This window comes from Scyliorhinus canicula, chromosome 2 (genome assembly GCF_902713615.1).
Source record: "Scyliorhinus canicula chromosome 2, sScyCan1.1, whole genome shotgun sequence".
NCBI lineage: Eukaryota > Metazoa > Chordata > Chondrichthyes > Carcharhiniformes > Scyliorhinidae > Scyliorhinus > Scyliorhinus canicula.
Window position 1 is genome coordinate 161,082,740 of NC_052147.1, and position 10,893 is coordinate 161,093,632.

Here is a 10,893-nt window from a genome sequence, read left to right on the forward strand (position 1 = left end):
ATTGTGGTCAGATTACGTCATTGTTTTATAATGTGTGCCATTGCTTAGCATGGTCTGATGTATATAAAGATTGAGTAGAAGCAGAGAACAGGCAGCGAGAGGAACAGAATCCAATGTCCACCTCCCCATCCATACAGGCAAAATGAACGTCATTCTCTTCATCTTTGCTGCAGCCCAGATCCTCCACTGTTCTGGCAAGTATTGTAATGTGCTAAGGAATGGTTTTGTTGTATTGTTTGTTGTTCTGATCATTGGGTGTTAACCCAAATGGCTAATGGTCATATGTATTCATCCTTAAAACCCTTTGTTTTTCGATTCAGGAATTCCATGCGCAAGTTCTACCTTTTCAGAAATTAAGACAGCAATAGACATTACAATTGCAAAGGTGAATGAAGAATTTGCAAAAAGCAACATCTTTGCCATTGTGAAGTGCGAATTGACAAATGTAAGTGCTACCAAGTTTAATTCATTATTTTTTGACTTTTCCCTAGTAATAATACATGAGCATGAATTTATTTTCTTTACGTTATAAGATTTTTCATGTAAAATATCACACTATTGTTCAGAGCTAGACAGAAATAATGACTTGTAGCATTTCAGCATTGTCTGTAATGGAAATATCAGCTCTCTGTACTGTGTTCTCACAATGCTTTTTCATTTTCTGTTTAAGTGAATTACTTCCTGTTGTTACCATTTTTTCATTAATTGCTTCTATGTGAACTATTAACCTTGAAATTCCTTTTGTAAACATTATAATGGGATCACCCTCTGCAAATTCCTGCTGGGCTGCTGTGAGGTAGCAGTTTGACTGCACAAATAGGTCGTAACGGGCTCTGTATCCATAGTATTTTAAATAATAACAATAGCTCATTGTCACAAGTAGGCTTCAATGAAGTTACTGTGAAAAGCCCCTAGTCGCCACATTCTGGCGCCTGTTTGGGGAGGCTGGTACGGGAATTGAACCCGCGCTGCTGGCCTTGTTCTGCATCACAAGCCACCTGTTTAGCCCATTGTGCTAAACCACCCACTGGTTCAGTTCATTTTCTGGTCAACTCGGTAGCATTGTGGATAGCACAAATGCTTCACAGCTCCAGGGTCCCAGGTTCGATTCCGGCTTGGGTCACTGTCTGTGCGGAGTCTGCACATCCTCCCCGTGTGTGCGTGGGTTTCCTCCGGGTGCTCTGGTTTCCTTCCACAGTCCAAAGATGTGCAGGTTAGGTGGATTGGCCATGATAAATTGCCCTTAGTGTCCAAAATTACCCTTAGTATTGGGTGGGGTTACTGGGTTATGGGGATATGGTGGGTGTTGATCTTGGGTAGGGTGCTCTTTCCAAGAGCCGGTGCAGACTCGATGGGCCGAATGGCCTCCTTCTGCACTGTAAATTCTATGTCTATGTCTAAATCCTGGTTGTTGATCATGATTAGCTGGTTCAATCATTCATTGCAGTAATGGTGAAGTCTGAATGTCATGGATAAATGATTAGCTTCTTTCATGTTGTAACTCCCTATTGCCTAGCACTGTTAGTGCCAATATTATTTGCTACTTTACAGCCCAAGCCTGAATGTAGCCCTGTTTTTGCTACATGTAGTCTCAGGGTGCTAAAATATCTGAGGAGTTGCAAAAAATGGCATCCCGATCTCTCGAGCCCCCAACGTGACCTCCAAACCCTCCCCAAGCCCCGAGTCATTATAAAGGGTTCCCTGGGCCCCTGCAAGTTCCCCAGACAAGCGCAGGGCACACCCAGGCCAGATCACTGCTATGCAAAAAATGTCAGCTTGACACCTGGACTGTGCCAACCTGGCACCTTTGCAGTGCAATCAGTGCACCTTGGCAGTGCCAGGCTGGCACTACCAGGGTGGGAGATTAGCAGTACCAAGGTGCCCCAAGTGGGACCATCAGTGCTAGTGTACCACCCTGCCCAGAGGCAAGTACATGGAGGCCTCTAATCCCCTGAAAGACCCCCAGGATGGCCATTCCATCTGCTATCCCTTTGAGGAGACCAGCACTTGAATGGTGCTCACCCAAGGTCTCCAAGGTGAGGGAGTTAGATCCAACGCCTTAATTCGATCTTGGGAGCTCATATTTGAGTGAGACGAGCTGTCTCACTCTAACATGCAGTATTTGCCCACAATGGGTGGAGTTCACATTGTGACTTCTCACGAGATCAGGGAGATCCTGCAAGTGGGACCCCAGCATTTACCCGTCGCAATGTGCCGCGCTGTTTTTTTGGGAGTAACGCGACTGGTAGATCCTGCCTGAACTCAGTCTATTGCACATCAAAATGAACGATATATGAAAAAATTGTCTTCCAATGCATTAAGCAACAGAAACTGACTAGTAAAGTTGGCTCTGAGAGACTGTTTCCGCAGGTCGGAAATCCTAAACATGGGGGCACATTTTTAGATAAGGGGCCGATTGCTTAAGACTGAGACAAGGAGGGATTTCTTCTCTCAAAGGGTTGTAAATCTTTGCAATTCTCTACCTCAGAGGGGTACCTCAATTCAGGGTGGAATGAATGTCAGGGCTGAAATAAATTTTAAAAGTTGCTTGGGGACTGGGATTTGTGTTTAAATATGCTGCCCAGACACTTTTTGTATTTTTTTCCATCGCTATTTATTTTTCATGGGTCAGCAGCCACTGAGACAGCAACTCGGTGTCTGCCCCCCTGAGGTAGCACAACAGAAGTGCCAGTCCACACTCTTCCTTTTCTCGATGGCCCTCCTCTACCCACTCTCCCTAGTGGTGCTCAGTCTTTCCCAGCTCACGTTTCATGCCAGCAGCGTGAAATTACATTCCGGGGATGATCAGGACTGGGTGTGCATTGCATGCCTGCTTCCAGAGCCACTGAGTGCACACACTTAGGGCGCGATTCTCCCAAAACGGGAGAAATCGTAAGGCTGGCGTCAAACCCGGGCGGGTTTGACGCCAGCGCGCCCCTTCCCGACCGGGAACCGATTCTGGTCCCCGGTCGGGGCTAGCAGCCCGACGCCGCAAGCTCCGGCATCACGGGCTTAACGAATTTCGTTAAGCCCGCTTGCCGGAGTTAGCGCCGGCTGACGCGTCATATGACGTCAGCCGCGCATGCGCAGATTGGAAGACTCCAACCCGCGCATGCGCGGATGGCGTCATCGCGTATTTGCGCGAAACCCGCGCATGCGCGGGCCGGGATGCCCCTCAGCCGCCCCGCGAATGGATACTGCGGGGCGGCGGAAGGACAAATAGTGCGCGGGCATCGGGCCCGCTGCCCGCGATCGATGCCCACCGATCGCGTGCCCATGGCACCCTTGGCACGGCCGTGGTACTGCCGTGCCAATCGGTGCCATGGTTATAAAAAGCGAGTTGTTCCCGCCGTTTTTACGAACGGCCAGACCAGGTCTGTTTGCCGTTCGTAAAAACAGCGTAAAGGGCTGGGACTTCGGCCCATCGAACAGCTGTGAATCGCTGCCGGCCGTAAAAAAACGGCGGCAGCGATTCATGTCGGGAGTTGGGCGGGGGGGGGGGGAGAATAGCGGGAGGGCGGGAAAAATGTCGGGAAGGCCCTCCCGCTATTCTCCGACCCGTCGTGGGGGTTGGAGAATTTCGCCCTTGATGTCTTAAATTCAGGTCAAAATCTCAGATATAAACAAGAGTTAAGTAAGATCACATCTGATAGCATTTAATTGATTATATTATGTAGTGAACTCTTTGAAGTTGGTGAACCAACCTTTTATCTCATTGACTGAGTGCACTGTTAAATTAAGACAAAAATAGGACATATAAAAGTGAAATACTGTGGCTGCTAAAAATCTGAAATAAAAACAGAAAATGCTGTGAAAGTTAACGTGGTGAGAAGCACCAAGGATCAGAGGGACCTTGGAGTGCATGTACACTCACCCTTAAGGTAGCAGAGCAGGTAGTTACAGCGGTTAAGAAGGCACATATTACACTTGCTTTTATTAGTCGAGGCATAGAGTTTAACAGTAAGGTGGTTATGCTGAAACTGTATGAAATGTTGGTTAGGCTGCAGCAGTATTGTATGTAGTTCTGGAAACCACATCATAGGAGGGATGTGATATCACCGGAAATGGTGCAGAGGAGATTTACCAGGTTGTTGCGTGGGCTGGAGAGTTTTAGTTATGAAGAGTGATTGGATAGACTGTTTTCCTTGGAGAAGAGGAGACTGAGTGGGGACATGATTGGGATGGATGGTCGAGGCAGAGATGCTCCTAACATTTAAGAAGTATTTAGATGTGCACTTGAAATGCCAAGGCAAGTGCTGGAAAATGGGATTAGAATAACTAGGTGGTTGCTTTTGACTGGCGCTGATGTGATGAGCTGAAGGGCCTTTTCTGTGCTGTAGAATTCTATGACTCTAATTCATCGGCCTAACCGTAAGACTGCTTGCATTAAAATACATGCCCCCCCCCCCCGCTTGCCATGTTTCCTTGTGCTGTAACATGTTTCTCTTCACTCTGCCTTTCAGACTGACCTGATTTTTCTTCTATATTTGGCTGTGCATCACTCCCTGCTGTTCTTTTCACCCCTCTCCTCCAACAGCACTAGCAAACTTTCTCCAAAGGATATTGGTCCCATTCCAGTTCAGGTGCAATCCTTCCAACTTGTACAGGTCCCACCTTACCCAGAAACCATTTCAGCAATCCAGGAAAATAAATCTTCCCTTCTGCACCATCTCTTCAGCAACATATGGGTCTGCATTATCCTCCTATTCCTATACTCACTGGCAATGGCACGAGGAGTAAAAAAGAGATTACAATTTTTGAGGCCCTTCTTTTCAATCTGCTGCCATGCTGCCTAAATTCTTGCTGCAGGCCCTCAGCCCTCTTTCTACCTGTGTTGTTGGTACCAATGTGAACCACGACCTCTGGCTGTTCACCCTGCCCCTTCAGAAATCCCTGCAGTTGCTCAGTGATGCCCCTGACCCTGGCACCAGGGAGGCAACACATATACTGGAGTTACGTGAGTGGCTGCAGAAATGTCTAACTGCACCCTTTACTATTGAGTGTCCCACCACAATTGCTCTTCCACTCTTACTCCTCCTCCCCTTGTGCGGCTGAGCCACCCACAGCACTGTCAACTGGGGCCTGGCTGCATTCCCAGAGGAAATCGCCACTCCCACCGTTTTCCAACACAGAAAAATGATTATTGAGGGAGATGCACTCTGGGGCTTTCCTGACGACCTGTCTGCCCCCATTCTTCTGACTGGTGGTCACCCCTTCCCTCTCTGACTGCACTTACTTAAGCTGTGCGATGACCATGCCTAAAAATGATCTATCCACAAACCTCAAAACCTCGCGGTTGCCTACAGCCGATGCTCAAGCTCCGAAACCCAAGTCTCAAACTTGTCAAATTGATGGCACTTCCTGCAAATGTGGTCACCCAGACTTCATAGTAATTCCCACACACTTCAGGCCATGAAAAACAAGGGACTGAGCTCCATGGTCACACTTTTAGATAAAGACTCTTACCTTAAATTTATGCCAGTTAGAAAATTATTTATGTTATTATTGAAAAAGCTAGAACTCTTACCTTTCTTTAATGTCACTTAAAAGTGGAGAAAACAACTTACCCATTACCAACCAATCAGTTCTCCCCCTTGTAGCCTCTACTCCTGCAGCAGCGCAAGACCACAAATAAAATAACACCTCTTTTTCGTCTGTAACAAATTCCCACATTGCTCCCAAGGTTCCCATTTTTGGGTTGGGTTTTCAGGATTTTATTGTGAGAAATCATAGCAATGTGAGATGAAAAAAAAACTTTGTTACATTTTAGATTAGTGCTTGTAATGGAGCAATTCTGTGTTATAGACTGATGTATGATTGCAATTCTGTCTTACCTCCTGTTGCCAACAATTTTCTCATGCTTTAGTATGAACTAATAACATTGAAATTACCTTTGTAAGGTAGACTGTTGCAGTTACGGTCTATGCTGTTGGGGAGGTGGCATGTTGCGGTGACAATCTGTACTGTGGAGGGGGGGGGGTGTGTGGTCGTGTGTTGCAGTGATAGTCCACACTGTGGGGGTGGTAGCGTGTCACAGTGATGATCTGTGCTGTGGGGGGTAGTAGCATGTCACGGTGATGGCCTGTGCTTTGCGGGAGGTAGTGGTGATTAGATGGGGAGGAAAGGAATGGAGAGATGGGCAGGTTGGGGGTGCTCGGGAGAGTGGAGAGATGCGGCAGGGGTCATGGAATGGGTGATCAGGTATCGAGTGGAGAATGGGGAGGGCCATGCTTGTTTTCAGGTGGGACAGTGGGCAGGAGCGTGATGCAGGTGATAATGGGCATGGGAGGAGCATCTTGAGATGTTGATGGGCATGGGAGGAAAAGGGGGAAGGGGTTCAGAGGGAGGGGTCAGTGGAGTCAATGGAGAATCCTAGTGGGCATACTGAGGGTACCAGTGATAGGATGGGATGGTTGTAATTAAAAGCGGCAGTGGGAGCTGGCAGGGTGGGAGTGAAGGGGTGCTGAGGGTTGATGAAGGGTATGTGAAATGTGATGCAGATTCTGGGCATTGGCAGGATAAGGATTGTGGGGCATTATAACAGGGTGGGTTTCTCGGAAAGATAGGGGACTTCAACATTAACCTGCATGCAATGGAAGGTGATGGGGAGGGTTGAACGATGACCAAAAGTGATTCATGTGGCGGTGGGGGCGAGGCATCAATAATTGTGGGGAGTGGGATAGTGTGTATGATGGGAGGGAGGGAGGAGGAAAGCTTTTAGACTTTACTTGAAAGCTGACGGTGACTGTCATGTTCTGTAGATTGGCTGAAGTGAATGATGAACTACAGAACATGTAGTTTAAATTAATTTATTGTAGAAAAACTGCATGAAAAGATAACTGTGATAAATTAAATAATGAATGCCTAACACTAAACAACTATTGTGAAACTGCTCCAAATACATCTATCTCCCAGCACGACCTACTCCCAACTCCCAGATCACAGGGTCATGTGATGGGTTTATAATGCCACCTAGTGGTCAGAGGTCGTGCACAACATTATGTGCAATCTTGCCTGAAGCATATCATCACAGTGACCTTGGCTACAATCAGCTATGCAGAGCCGTATGATGGAGATCTCAAGATGCTGCATGGGTGTTGGGTTATTGGATGGGCAGAGATGAAGATCCACTTAGCTGGACAACTGAAAGGAGAGCCCTACTTGTATTACTGACAATGCTCGGGCCTTGGGACAAGTCAGAGAGTGAAAGGCAAAAAGGTTCGGTGTGTGCAGGAGACTTCTTGAACATGGCTCAAAAGAGGTCTGGCAAGACCTCAGCGTCCCTGCACATGCCTGATTCTGCGGGTGTCCCTCAGAAAATGGCATTGGGAGGTGGGGGATGGTGCACAGGCTTGCGACTATTGCAAATAAATCACATCAGGCAAGACAAAAATGCAAGTGATCTATATTTACAAGTGTGTAATAAATGTGCAATCATAGTGTACCTGTGCAACCACTTTTGAAAACTCGGTCGCCGAAGTCGAGTTTGGCCGGAGAATCCCCATTTCTGCCGAAATCGGGGGCGGTGCTGCTTTCGTGATGATCCACCCCCTCCAAAGCGGCGTACTGTGGAAGTACGCCGCACGCCATATCGACTGCCTCAGTACAATGCCTGAGTGCCACCCTGATGCTCCGCCCCCGACCGGCCGAGTCCCTGAAGGTGTCAGTCGCGTATGGTCTGGTCCGTTTGGAACTCGGCATGGTGGCTGCGAACTTAGACCTGCGCCGCCACAGTCTGGGGAGGGCCGATCCGTGGGCAGGGGGCACTCTGGCAGGGGCTTGGGCACTGTTGGGGGGTGATCCGGGGTGAGTAAGCCGGCAAAAGGGTGCTCCCCTGAAGGGGTGGAGAAGGCCTGCTGACCAGTTTACCCTGTTGTCTTGGATGTGCTTGGCAGTCGTACTCTGGAGACCCGAGGCCCCGCTTACTTTGGCTGTCCTGCACTGGGTGCATGTTTCTATTGACTGAGCACAAAGCAACTATTTGAATACTGAGTACTAAAATGTTGCAGGATATTTCCCAAGTGCCTATAATGTACCAGAAACATTGGGCGCAATTCTCCGCACTCACGACGATGCGGAGAATAGCGGGGTTCGTAAAATTTTACGGCCACGCTAGTCTGACGCCCTCCCGCTATTCTCCCCCCCCCCCCCACGCCCGACTCCCGACACGAATCGCTGCCGCCGTTTTTTTACGGCCAGCAGCGATTCTCAGCTGGCCGATGGGCCGAAGTCCAAGCCCTTTACGGCTGTTTTTACGAACGGCAAACACACCTGGTCTGGCCGTTCGTAAAAACGGCCGTAAAGTCCCGATTTTGAAAACCATGGCACCGATTGGCACGGCAGTACCACGGCCGTGCCAAGGGTGCCATGGGCCCGCAATCGGTGGGCAACGATCGCGGGCAGCGGGTCCGATTCCCGCGCACTCTTTGTCCTTCCGCCGCCCCGCTGTATCACTTCGCGGGGCGGCTGAGGGGCATCCCGGCCCGCGCATGCGCGGGTTTCGTGCAAATGCGCAATGATGTCATCCGCGCATGCGCGGGTTGGAGTCTTCCAATCCGCGCATGCGCGGCTGACGTCATGTGACGCGTCAGCCGGCGCAAACTCTGGCAAGCGGGCTTAACAAAATTCGTTAAGCCCGCGATGCCGGAGTTCACGGCCGCGGCATACTAGCCCCGACCGGGGACCAGAATCGGTTCCCGGTCGGGGAGGGGGAGGCTGGCGTCAAACCCGCCCGGATTTGACGCCAGCCTTATGATTTCTCCCTGTCTGGGAGAATCGCGCCCAATATTTTTGACTGAAGCCAATTGATTACTTGTAAGTATGATCTGGAGCATCCTTCACTAATTGTAACTCTAATCCTTTGATTAGGATCCTGTTTTCTCAGAAGGTGAAACTCCAGTCAATTTAACGATTGATATCCAGGAAACTGTGTGCAACAAAAGCTCTGGACTGGATCCTGCAAATTGTACACTGATTCCCATCCAGAATGCTGTGAGTATTACATTGTCAGACATTTGATTCATTGTTGTGATTAATCCAAACATTGGAAGTTTTTGTGTGACAGTAAAATGACACAATGATCTACCACGGAACATGTATATATTTTGCAACAAAAATAAAAGGTATGGATGTGCCTACACTCTGGATTCTTGTAAAACATGATGAGAGGTTTATTAAGAGACGTTGCTCATACAATCAAAGATGTTGATAAGTTGGAACCAGATCTTTATGTAATCAATAATGGTTTAGGAGAGAAATGTCACTTTACGATTTTCATTAATTCTCTGAAGGACATATCTCCTGATTTTGCTGGTGAACAAGATTGTATAGCAACATAAACGTTTACGGCTAGCTGAGCTGAGAAATGGTGCAACCTTTAGGTCCTACAGTGTCTGGGTGGCTATTAAAAACATTTGGAATCTTTCTTCATATGAATTCCATGTTTCATAATCCACATTAAACGTTTCTATGGTGCCATTTTTCTCTTGGGTCTATACTTCCTCTCTTCTGATTGGTATGGAAAGTATAGCACAAATGATCCCTTGAACAAGCAGCTAGGAAATCTTTCCCTTTTGCCTGACTGCATTTCAACTTTTCACCGAGTAGTGGACCAAGCAGAGTTGACAGATTACAAAATCCCCCTTCCCGGCTACCCGTGTATCTTCACCCTGTGCATGGTCGCTGGAGCCCAGACCCCCACTCACTTCAACGCACTTAAGTCTTCCCCGACTGTTGGCCTACATTGGTGGCAGTGCTTCACCCGACATCTGTGTGCGTTTGAATCCGATCCCGCAAATTTTCCATTGTTCTTGATGCCGTGCCACAGTTAGTCAACAAAATCTTCTTCCCAGCAGTCTTTCTGTCTCAATCCTTATCGCCAGTTTTCTCTTCTGTTATATGCCTCAAAGAGAAAAGTTATGGAGGTGCCACACTCTGGACTCTTGTAAAACTTGATTTGAGGTTTATTAAGGGTATTACTTATACAATCAAGATGGTGATCTGCACAAAGCCTGCGCACTCTGTTGACATCACTGCACATCATCTGACACAGAACCAGCAAGAATGTATTCCCAGGTACATGATAGGACATTTGAAAGTTAGTCCCCTGTTAGTTAATATTTCTCATTGGCCCCCCACATACAGAAACCAGTAAAGTATCCCTCTGTGTCTCAGCAATGTTGGGATAGTTTTGGAAGGCAATGCTGTCAATATGGAACAAGCTTGGCTCAGTGAGGGTAATTATACCATAAACGGTATCATCGATTTTGATGCAGTGGGTTTCTTCAATGAACCTTCTCCATTGTCCAACTGAATGGAACTGTTCTTTCTTATTTATCCAATACTAAGCAGACCAACTTGGACACTCGCTACACTTCCTGCCTCCCTCAGTTACCTGTGGAATGTCTCCTTTGTTTCAAAAATGTCCACATCAATATGCTGCCCCTTGGCAACATCTTCTGAAAACAAGGGGTCAGATTCAAACATGTCTGCTGATGACACCCAGCTCTAGCTCTTCAGCCCCCCTCACAACCCTTCCATTATCTCGATACTGTAGTCTGCTTGTTCATCATTCAGTTCTGGATGAGCTATTATATCCTTTAGATTACCACTGAAAACTTAAAAAAGAGGTTCCACCTCTTTTCCCATCCATTTAAACTTTACGAGACAGTACACAGTGTCAGAGATCTATTTGGCTCCAAAATAATATTTAGCTCATTCAAAACTCTGATACCTTTATGCTCTTTTTTCACAAACTAATTCAGCAGAGGATTGGACAGCAAGTTGCAGTATTGCGAGGTAGAAACAAGATGCACAGGGGAATGGGAGGGACAGTTAGAGATAATATAGCATTAGGTGGGAGCTCAGAAAATACAATGAAGTCTAATGTAGGTT